The sequence below is a fragment of the Cebus imitator genome, unplaced genomic scaffold (assembly GCF_001604975.1).
Source record: "Cebus imitator isolate Cc_AM_T3 unplaced genomic scaffold, Cebus_imitator-1.0 Scaffold25, whole genome shotgun sequence".
Lineage (NCBI taxonomy): Eukaryota > Metazoa > Chordata > Mammalia > Primates > Cebidae > Cebus > Cebus imitator.
Window position 1 is genome coordinate 6,542,268 of NW_016107340.1, and position 11,697 is coordinate 6,553,964.

The 11,697-nt window shown below is 40.7% G+C and overlaps 1 protein-coding gene across 2 annotated transcripts in view; it reads left to right on the forward strand.

The window, feature by feature from the left end:
- Positions 1 to 2,523: 2,523 nt before the first annotated feature.
- Positions 2,524 to 11,697, forward strand: part of RAP1B (RAP1B, member of RAS oncogene family) — a 45,530-nt gene continuing 36,356 nt past the window's right edge. The window contains exon 1 of one of the 2 annotated variants that reach the window (XM_017522941.2): positions 2,524 to 2,740. The gene's annotated coding sequence lies outside the window, so the exon portion shown is untranslated. Of the gene's footprint in view, positions 2,741 to 3,009; positions 3,032 to 11,697 lie in introns of those variants that run through there. The other variant, XM_037736476.1, reaches the window with a different exon arrangement.

Consider the following 11,697-nt stretch of genomic DNA (forward strand, 5'->3'; position numbering starts at 1 on the left):
TTTTAAGTGAAAGGGAAAAGTGAGACACAAGGATTAACTTTATTTTGGTAGAGTAGGGGAGTAATTGAAGGCTTTTTGAAGAAGGGAGTGACTTGCTTGGTATGCTTTAAGATAATCATCTGGCAACAATGTGTAGAATCAGGAACAGACTGGAGTCCACCAGGCTGCAAAAGTCCCGGAGATGAGTCGTACCAACCTAAAGCTGGCAACTGAAAACCCACTAAGTATGGTCTTAGTTGAAATGGAAAGGAGGAAACACAATGAAACCCCTTGCCGAATTACTCTCTAACCGACGTGCCAATTGATGGCTTATCCAAGAGCCAAGAACTAAGTGTCAGGTATAAAGATTGGGTAATTTAAATTATAGTGATACAATTAACAAAGAAGAAGGAAAAGAAGCTGGTTTGGTTACGAAGACCATGAGTTCAGTTTGCACATATGACCAGTGCAAGTTGCCAGTGGAATATCATGGAAAAGAAGTCAAGGAAATAAATAGGAACAAGAGGCTCAAAGCGAAAAGTGAATTTAGTGCTAAGAGATGCAGATTATGGTATTCTCTAAATAGTGATAACAGCTTAATACAAATACAATGTCTAATAAGAGAAAATGTGTTTTTAATTAAATAAACTATTTTACACATTCTCTCAAATTCTAAAAATCAATCTTCTAAAACTAATCTTTCTGGAAAAAAAAAATCAATTGTCCAAAGGACAAAGAGCTTTTTTAAAAAGAAAGAAAGAAAGAAAAGAAAGAGTGAGCACAGTGTTCCCATGTAACACTTCTGTGAATTCAAAGTTTCAGACTTTCAGACTTCTCAAATGTTTACACAATAATTGAAAAGTTAGTAAAGTCAAATTTATTTGTAATTCACTAATTCATTGAGAAGTTACAATAATTCCAATGGACTGCTCTGAAATTTGCCTTTGAAACTTTCAATTAAAAAGGGTTTTCTGAAATAATGGATGTTAAGTGTTCTCATCAAAAAATGGTAACTTGGTTGGGAGCAGTGAGTCACGCCTGTAATCCCAGCATTTTGGGAGGCTGAGGCGGGTGGATCACCTGAGTTCCAGACCAGCCTGGCCAACATGGCGAATCCCCGTCTATACTAAAAATACAAAAATTAGCTGGGCGTGGTGGCGCACGCCTGTCATCCCAGTTACTCGAAAGGCTGAGAGAGAATTGCTGGAACCCAGGAGGCCGAGGTTGCAGTGAGCCGAGATCGTGCCACTGCACTCCACCCTGGGCTACAGAGCAAGACTCTCGGGGAAAACAAACAAACAAACAAACAAAAAAACCTATATGTATATAAAACTCTGTGAGGCAATATGTTAATTAGCTAGAGTTAACCGTTTCACAATGTATACATTACTTAAATGATCATGTTGTACACAATATACGCAGACAATAGGTAATTTAAAATACTATTTTTTTCCTAAAGAAATAGAAATTATCGAAATAGGTAATATATTCAATTAACCTAAATGGTAAAATATTATAAAACACGGAGAACTGTTATCATTCATTCTCATCTACTCGTTTTACTTAGGTTAGCTTAGTTTTCAATCACTACATATTTTTAAGAGGAGTGAAATTAGTCACATTCCATTTATCAAGGTTTATTAATATTTATTTCAATAATTTGTACAGGGCCTGATTAAATTATGAACCAATAAAAAGTTAGTCTTAAATGACCCTCAATGACCACTCTTCCCTGCACTTTGCTTTCTTAATCTCTTCGATCATCAAAACCGCTTCAACAAAAACTTCTGGTAAGTTTCTTGTACTAAGGGTAAGAATGGTAAATTCCCGTGTTAAGTTCCCGGCCATTTTGGAACTTCTGTTTTCTGGTGCCCTTAAGTCACACGATAAACCCACCTGCCCATGGGTAATCCTATGAAGTCACTAAACCGTCCAGGCCATGCATTTAAATACGCAATTTATTTTAGTCATATAAATAGCGTTGACTTAGGTGTAGGGTACAAACTTATTTGGAAATCATCAATTTGATAACTGCGTTTGGCAGGGTAATTTGGAAAGAGTTCGGGTTAAGACACCATGGATAAAATATTTGTGAATCCAGGAGAAACGCCATCTCAAGAATGCAAAGACTTGTGGGCCCAGGCTCCCTCGGGGAGCTCTAGGTGTAGAAACTGCGCGTTCTCCGTTACTTCTCGGTTACTTTGCCCAGCACAAAGGACAACGGGAACACACAGACTGGACGAGTTGGTGACCGAACAACGGTTTGCATTAAGAGGCGGTGCCTTTTGGGTTTCGGAGGGTTCCGCTGGAACCTGCTGAGGTCGGGAACACCGACGCGCGGATTCCGCCCACCCGACAGCCTGCGGAAGCGAGCCTGAAAGTGCGGCACAACGAGAGCAGAATCTCGGCAGACAGGCCACCGAGAGGCCGCTAAAAGGCCGCGTGGGCAGGGCCTGAGCTCCGGCTGAGAGGGAGGCCGGCGTGAGGCCGACGCCGAAGACCAGGCGCGTGGCGGCCCCGCCCCCTAGGTTCCCTTCGCCCCGCCCCCTAGGACCCGCCCGCGGGCGGAAGCTGGAGCGAGGCTGAACGCCTGACGTCAAGGCGACACCGCCAAACCTCGCCCAGAGTCAGGCGTGTAAACCAGCCCGAGCGGCGGCGGCGGCGGCAGCGGCAGCGGCAGGACCGCCGTGGCGCCTAGAGTAGCGACCCGGAGGGAGCGCGGGGCGACGCTGGCTGCGGGGACCCGGTGACAGCGTGAGAGGTTCGCAGAGTGCTTGCGTGGCCGATGAGGGAAGCGGCGGCGGCGACCGCGCGGGGCGGGGGCCGGGCGCCGGCAAAGGGGAGCGGGTGGGGTGCGGCGAGGCGCGGGCCGTGCGCGGCGGTCAGGGGCCCCGGCGGCCGCGGCCCCTCGGCGCGCGGCAGGTGGCGCAAGGGCCAGGCGCCTAGCCGGCGAGCGCGCTGCCTTGCGGGCCGGCGAGGAGGAGCCGTCGCCGCCGCGGGGGAACAGCGCGCTTTGCGGAAGGGGTCAAATGTCTGAAATATGGCGGAGGAAGTAAGAGCCCGAGGACCCCCCCCACCCACCCGCTCCCTTCAGCCCGCGGCCGCCGCAGCCTCTCCCGCCGCCCTCCTTTCCCCACTGGCTCCCCCGAACAGTCGCTCCCCGCCCCAAGCCCCCTCGCCTGTCGCCTGGGTTCCCTCCGTGGTGTGGGTGGAAGTTAGAACGGAAACCAGAAAGTTGTCCTTTGCAAAGACTCAGCTTCCCCTGGCCCCGAGCTAGGGCGAGGAGCCTTCGGGGCAAACCACTCCCCGGCGCCCCGCGGGCTTGAGACTGACGGGGAAAAAGTTTGCCTGAAACCGGGCTGGCTTGCTCCATTTGTTGCGGGAAGCGACAGGAGGAAGGTAGCGGAGGGAGCCCCACCTAGTCTGGCAGCCGCCACCGTGTAGAGAAAAACTGTGAAAGGGGCCTTTCCCTTCGTCAGCAAGAGGAAATCTCTTTCTTTTACAGAGGGAGAGAAAATCCAGGAAGTTTGTCCTCTTCTCTTTTTCGCCATCTCGAGGTGTCTAATCCTAAAACTGTAAACGCCATGAATTTTATTTAAAACTATGCCCAATGAACCGAGGTCCTCCGGATTTTTCTTCTGAAAAACTCTTAGGTCTTTTGGAGAAAAGATCATCCTTGCAAGTTAAAGCAGATGGTTTCCTTCCCCTTCGCTTTTTCTTCCTCCTACTGTCTTTAATAGTTTAGAAAAGCGTTTTGGCCCTGTAACTTCTGGTTGGTATGAATAGAGCAGTTCTGTGTTGCAGTAACGGAAAATCACATTTTTACGGGGTAGAAAGTTGACACTATATGAAAATTGTGATTTTAGTATTTTAAACTTAATTCCTTCTAATTGGATTTTGGTTTTGCTGGCAGCATCCAATATATGTGGAGTGCTTGCAATTTAAAGCTCTGACTGGTAAATTTATTTTTCAGCTCTTTTTGTAATTAGAATACTGTTTGGACTTACTCAACAAGATGTTATCTTAACAAGAAGTAACTTACATAAATTGAAAAGGGAGACATTCATTTAACTTCAAGCCCATATTACTCTTAAAAGCTGACTCTTGAAATAGTATTTATTGAGTCATAGTGGAGTCATGGGACTTCTTAAGGGCCGGAAGGGACTATTTAGATCATCCAGTCCCACCCTGTCATTTTATGGAGGAGGAAACTGAGGCATAGATAAGATAACCAGTTAGTCGATCCACTGAGCTTTAGGACAGTAATCTATGCATAAGAGACAACCTAGAAGAAGAAATACATTTTATAGTGAATTACCATTTTCCTAAGAATAATCGTCCCATATCGCACTTTTAAAAAGTGGGCACCTTAGTCAAATAGTGTGGAAAAACCACTTGGGTAGTTTCATCCTCAGGTTTTAGGTGAGGAAACTGATACTCAGATTAAATAACTTTAAGCACACAAAGCCTGAATGATAGTCTTATTTGAGCCCATCTGTGCTTTTAATCTATGCTACATTAGGTGTTTTCATTTCATTTCCTTGTTTGACAAGGAAATGACAATAAATTGTGAAGCTGCTTTATCTGAGGAAGCCATAAAGTAAATCACTGGAACACATGTAGCCAGTTTGTTGTTTTTAATATGCCAGTTATCAGAATACAACTGAAGAACTAATAATAAAAAGACTTAATTTTAAAATGTGGTATGGGGTATGAAAATGATTTCTCTTGCTGGGCATGGTGGCTCACGCCGGTAATCCCAGCACTTTGGGAGGCCTAGTCGAGGCGGGTAGATCACTTGAGGTCAGAAATTTGAGGCCAGCCTGGGCAACATGTCTCTACTCAAAATACAAAACTTAGCCGGGCGTGGTGGCACACGCCTGTAATCCCAGCTACTCGGGAGGCTGAGGCATAAGAATTGCTTGAACCCAGGAGGCGGCGGGCGCAGTGATCCCAGATTGCGCCACTGTACCCCAGCCTGGGTGACAGAGCTAGACCTGTCTCAAAAAAAAAAAAAAGAAAATGATTGTCTGCTCTTTTACCTTCTTCCACTCCCAACCCCTTAAAGTCGTCTTTCTTATTTTCTATGACACACACTACTTCCTGCCTTCTGTTACCATTACATGTTATCTAGTCCATTGAATTGTAAACTCCAGCCACAAGATATATGTTCTTTTGTATGCCTTAAAGCACTGGCATGCTGCCTTGCAATAGACACTCAACACCAGTTAAATGTAAGTATCATGAGGGTAGGGACTTGATCCATTTAATTCTTCACAATGTTCTTCCTTCCTAGCACTTTGGGCCCAGTGTAATGGTTAGCATTTGAATTTAGGGATTAATGGTATTGAACATTGAAAGAATATTTGAAGAGAACAGTGTAGTCCTTCAAAAAAAAAAAGCATTTCTATATTGGCTTTGGAACCTCTTTTACTTGACAAATTAATTTTCCTTTTATCATCAATTCTTTTCAGTGAATTCCAATATTTTCTCTTAGCTGTATAAAGGTAAAGTGACACCCCTCCCATAGTAAAGAGCCACCATGTAAGGAGGTTCTAGCAAATAATCATTAAAATAAGTAGATCCATTTTTGTAAGGATCCTTTCAAGTGTGTCTTCCTAATTCAAGATTGGTGGAAGGTCTATGCAGAGATTGATAACATGGTAACTAATTAGACATCTTATTTTAAATGCAGTCTAAGATTTGGATGAAAAGCTCACGTTCAGGTTTTTTTGCCTTTCTTTGTAGGTACTCAATAAATACTTATTGAGGTAGTGAAATTAATCTGAAATTGGATCTGATACAGAGAGAATTTGACCGATTTTACAAACTTGTCCATTTACTTTTTCCCCAAAAGTATTGTTTAAAATAGGCTGTTTTATTATCGACTATCAGGCAGCTCTTACTGATTTGCATCATTTCCTTAAAGATATTGTTTGTATGTTTGTGTTGCTAAAGAGGAGGTTGAGTATTGATCTGCAGTGTCTAGATTTGACTGGCATTAGGAGTAATTTAGCGTTTATGAATTAGCTATTCACCGCTATTTTATAGCAGTGATGTCACATGTTCACTCTAGAAAAATTAAAGACGGGTCTTTCTAAAACTTTGAGACATAGGTTGTGACTAAAAATATGCCCCCGGTTTTTTTGTTTTTTTTTTCCCTCTCCTGTCATTATTGAGAACTCCATGATATTACACTGGAGTTTTTATTGTTATTCTTTGAAATTGAATTTATTTTAGAACAAGTTAAGACAGTTTGGCTGATGCAGTGATTCATTGTAACATTGAACAAAATTTTTAGTTCAGCCCTCTATAAACAGGAGTACTGTACCCTGACTTACTCTTGTGCTGGAGGCTAATGTTTTTCTGAGTTCATGGATATTTTGCAATGGTATTGAAAGGTACTAATTACCATGTGAAGTCTTAAGTCTTTTATTGGTTCTTTGTAAATCTCATGAGCACAGTGAAAGCAGTAGCTACAAAGAATACAGTGAATTTATCCATTTGCACTAAAAACTGACTTGTATATAATCTGTTGTACTTTGAGCCCAGTTGAGCACTGGATTCTAAAGCAAAGTCTCTGGTTGTACAGAGTCTATTTTAAACAAGAAAAGTTATCAGGAACTTTTGTGCTGCCTTAAAAACATCACTTTAAAATTCACCAGCAACAAAAAGTCGTATTACTTATTTTCCGTATTTCCTAACACTGGATTATTTACTCCTAATGTTGGTCAAATCAAGAGTATGTAGCAGCTGATTAAGTAGCAATTTATAAAGTTTTTTTTTCCTTTGCATCAGTAGAGGGTCAAAATTTTTAAAACTGTTTCCAAAGGACCTTAAAACTTAGAAAAAAATATATGAAAATGTAGGGGAAATGTACCAGTTTAAAAAAATTTTTTTAAAGTTAAAAATCTGTCTCTGACCATAGAGAGTAATTTAATGTTGTGAGTTTGAGTTTTATATCAAACCATTTCCTAAAGCTTACTTGTAATTACTTTTACTTTTGTAGTTATAATACTTTATATATATAATATATATATATATTATATATATAAAGTAGTGAGAACTTTTAAATTTAAACTGGATTCTGATCTCATAACTTGTGAGGTGATTTTTTCCAGTACTAGGGGTTTGAATGTTTCTGTTGTACAAATAGGCTGAATAAAGGAAGAGAGCATCCATTAAAAACTCTTAAAAATAATTTGGATTTTTTTTTTCTTCTGAGACACAGTCTTGCTCTGTCACCCAGGCTGGAGTGCAGTGGCGTTATCTCTGCTTACTGCAACCTCTGCCTCCTTGGTTCCAGCAATTCTCCTGCCTCAGCCTCTCAAGTAGCTGGGACTACAGGCACGCGCCACCATACCTGGCTAATTTTTGTATTTTTTAGTAGAGAGGAGGTTTCATTATATTGGCCAGACTGGTCTCAAACTGGCGATCCACTCGCCTCGGCCTCCCAAACTGCTGGGATTACAGGTGTGGCCACCCTGCCCGACTTTTTTTTTTTTTCTTTTGGAGAGGCAGAGTCTGTGGCAGGATCTTAGTTCACCACAGCCTTTGCCTCCAGGGGTCAAGCAGTCCTCTGACCTAAGCCTCCCAAGTAGTTGGGACTACTGTGCCTGGCTAATTTTTGTATTTTTTGTAGAGACAGGGTTTCGCCATGTTGCCCCAAGCTCACCTCGAACTCCTGGGCTCAGGGGATCCACCCATCTTAGCCTCCCAGAGTGTTGGGATTACAGGCGGGAGCCACTGTGCTTGGCCCAGCATTTCACTAAGTAACTTTATTTTGAAATATACAGTGAACTGATTGCGAAAGTGGTGGATTGCCTCTACCTGTTTTCCTCTTCTTTGCCTTGTAGGAAGGGCAAAAAGATGAAAGAAAACATGTTTTGTCTGTTTAGTTGCAATTTTTGGTGAAAGCTTCTGGAGAGGAAATGGAAGACACTGGAAATAAAATTCTAATTATCTGTGTATTAAAAATTTATTCTTCTAACGTTAGAATATATTTTTCAAAGTTACTTTTTACTAAATTCGGGGACTTAATCTTAAGTTCTCAGTTAGTAGAACTCGAAGGGTATCAATAAAATAAAGACTATATATATATAATCTATTTTTACTTAGTTTTTACGCGTCAAAAGGTATGTATGTTGCATCCAGCCGTTACCTTGTGTTTTAAAGTTGCAGTTAGACTGCGGAATCCTATTACTACATTGTGTTAACATATCTTTGGCTGATGCTTCTAAGATTTTAAGTTATCCATACACTTCTCAATACAATAGCAAAATGCAAAAATTCCTTGAATTCTGTATTGTACATAACACATGTTATCTGTTACTTTCTTCTGATATTGAAATTAATGAACTTGAGATAGTGTACTGAATTTGTATTTATAAGATTGGCTGAGTTCAAATATGTCTTTTTTATTTTCTTACTAATGTTCAGAATATAGAAAAATGAGGCCAGGAGTGGTGGTTCACGCCTGTAATCCCAGTACTTTGGGAAGCCGAGGCAGGCAGATTACCAGGTCAGTTGTTCGAGACCATCTGACCAACATGGTAAAACCTGGTCTCTACTAAAAATACAAAAATTAGCCAGGCTTGGTGGCGCACGCCTATAATCCCAGCTACTCAGGAAGCTAAGCTGAGGCAGGAGAATCACTTGAACCCTGGAGGCGGAGGTTGCAGTGAGGTGAGATCCTACCACTGCACTCCAGCCAGGGTGACACATCGAGGATCCATCTCAAAAAAAAAGTGTAAAGAAGAAAGTTAATATCATCTGTAATCCCATCACTACAATGACTTTGTTTTTAAAGCAAAATGCGTACTTCCCTTCTGAAGCTTTCCAGCCTCCTTGCCTCCTCAGTAAGAATGATGACATACTGTTGTTGGAGTTGTTGAGGATCAAATGCAGTATTACTCACAAATATTTCATAAATCATAATATAGTAATATAGTTTTGTTGTTGTTGTTTCGACAGCCTCGCTGTGTCACCCAGGCTGGAGTGCAGTGGCACGAACTTGGCTCAGTGAGCCTCAACCTCCCAGGTTCAAGCCATCCTCCAGCCTCAGCTACCCAAAGTAGATGGGACTGTAAGCCTGTGCCCCCATACCCAGCTAATTTTTGTATTTTTTGTAGAGAGTTTTGAAGTTTCTAAACTTCTGGCACTATAGAATAAACTAGGTTAGAGTACCTCACTGTGCTTATAATCATTGTATTATTCACTGGATTCAGGATTTTTTTTTTTTTAAGTTTCACCTAAATGCCCTTGATGAAGAAATAAAAATTTTAAACTAAATATCTACCATTGTACACATCTGTCTAATATACTGTAACGAAATGGGAAGTATGCTAAAACACTGGTGAAGCCATGGACAGCAAGCCTCCCAGCGCTTTGGGAGGCTGAGTCCAGCCTGGGCATGTTTCCCACGCTGGTCTGAAATCCTGAGCTCGTAATCCACCTGCCTCCACCTCCCAAAATGCTAGGATTACAGGCATGAGCCATCATATCCAGCCATATTAGTTCTTGTTCTATAAAGCTTTTATTATCCTATGGCATTGCTTAAGATTCCCATTAAAGTGTGAATAGGGACTACTAATAATTGTGATTTTTGATTAGCCTAACAAATGAATTGTCTAGATCAGTGATTTTCAAAGTGTGGTCCAAGGAATCCTGGAAATCCTATTGACATTTTGGGGGAGTCTACAAGTACAAAACTATTTTTATAATGATACTGAGACATTCTTTGCCGTTTTCACTGTAGTGACATTTGTACCCGTAGTGGTGTAAAAGCAGTGGTGGGTAAAACTTCTGGCACTTTAGAATAAACCAGATTAGAGTACCTTACTGTGCTTATAATCATTGTGTTATTCATTGCCATGGACTCAGGTTTGTTTTTTTTTTTAAGTTTTACCTAAATGCCCTTGATAAGGAAGTAAAAAAATTTTACACTTTACACTATATCTCTACCATTGTACACATCTTTCTAATACACTGTAACGAAACGAGAAGTATGCTTAAAACACTGGTGAGGCGATGGATGGCAAGCCTCCCAACACTTTGGAAGGCTGAGTCAGGCCTGGGCAATGTAGTGAGAACCTGTCTGTCCTATTTTAAATAAAAAGCCAGTGTGGTCATGCACACGTACAGCTACCCTGGAGGCTGAGGTGGGAGGATCTCTTGAGCCCAGGAGTTGAAGGCTGCAGTTAGCTGTAATTGTGACACTGCACTTCAGCCTGGGTGACAGAGCAAGACCCTGTCTCAAAAAACAAAACAAAACACTTGACTGCATACTGAAATACAATAGTTGTTTCTAGGGAAATCATTTATGTGATTGAGTCAAATGCTGAATCAGTAATTTTTTTGTGTGTAATGCCATTTTTGCTTAAAAGAATGCCTGATGAACTGGTTATTCAGATTTGGGTACTAGGCTGACATTTTCTTGAAAACAGTGAGCCTTTGCTTTAGGGAAAATAGTGATAGTATTTATGGTCAATGATGAAGTTCCTAGGGCTTTTTTTTGTTTCTGGTTTTTTTATTTGTTTATGGAGTCTTGCTCAGTGGCTAGGCTGGAGTGCAGTGGCACCATCTCAGCTCACTGCAACCTTCGCCTCCTGGGTTCAAGCAATTCTTCTGCCTCAGCCTCCTGAGTAGCTGGGACTTCAGGCAAGTGCCACCACGCCCAGCTAATTTTTTGTATTTTAGTAGAAACAGGTTTGACCATGCTGGCCAGGATGGTCTTGATCTCTTGATCTCCTGACCTTGTGATCTGCCTGCCTCAGCTTCCCAAAGAAGTTCCTAGATTTGTAAGCAAAAATTTTAGAAAGCTTGTATCAGTTGTTGTAAGTATATAATGAAATCTGTCATTACTTCATTATCTGCATAACTGAATCAGTATTTCCAAATGTTTAATGCATAGTATAAAAATCATACATGGGTAAGCAACCTTTCCAAAATGTCAGCTAGACCAATCGATTTTAATGTTACAGAGAACATAAAGATTATCATAAGGTATCCTGCTCCATATTGCAACCAATTGCTGAGTTTTGATACCGTGTCAAAGACCAAAATCTATATTTATCTGAAAATGCTGTTAAAATATTCCCAACTGTCTGATGTATTCTTTTTGTATTACTCATTTTTTCATGCTTTGCTCTCAGTGTTCAATGTCTTCTTTGATTTATATTGTTTATATTTTTGTTGGAAACAGGAATGGGAACCACAGATAAATGTGAAGCAGTGTTTCCATGTGCTTTATCTTAAAATCTTATTAATATATAATCAATTTATGTTTAACTTCTTTGTAGTCTTCTCTGAGCAATCCATTCAACTTTTGGTCATGGTCATAGATTAGGTAATTGTTATTTTTAAGCATATTTTTTGTTTTAGTATTTGTTTCGTATACCTGACTGTTCATGTATAGACAGAATACCCTTGTGTCCAAATTCTAACATAATCCTTAAGTAGATTTTTAGTAGTTGACTTTCTCAATTTTAAAATATTTGGTAACTTTCCTATAGTAAAGCTGTAAGTTTCTTTCAAGTTTATTAATGTCTTTTTGACCTGAGAATTTGGTGTGTTGTCTCACATTAAGTAGACACTTCTAAAAAACACCTGTAGAATGATCCTTTTTTTTTAGCCTTACAGGAGAATGCTCTTTTTCTTTTATTTTCCCTTCTTTTTTCTTTTTCTTCTTTTCTTTCTTTCTTTTTTTTTTTTTTTTTT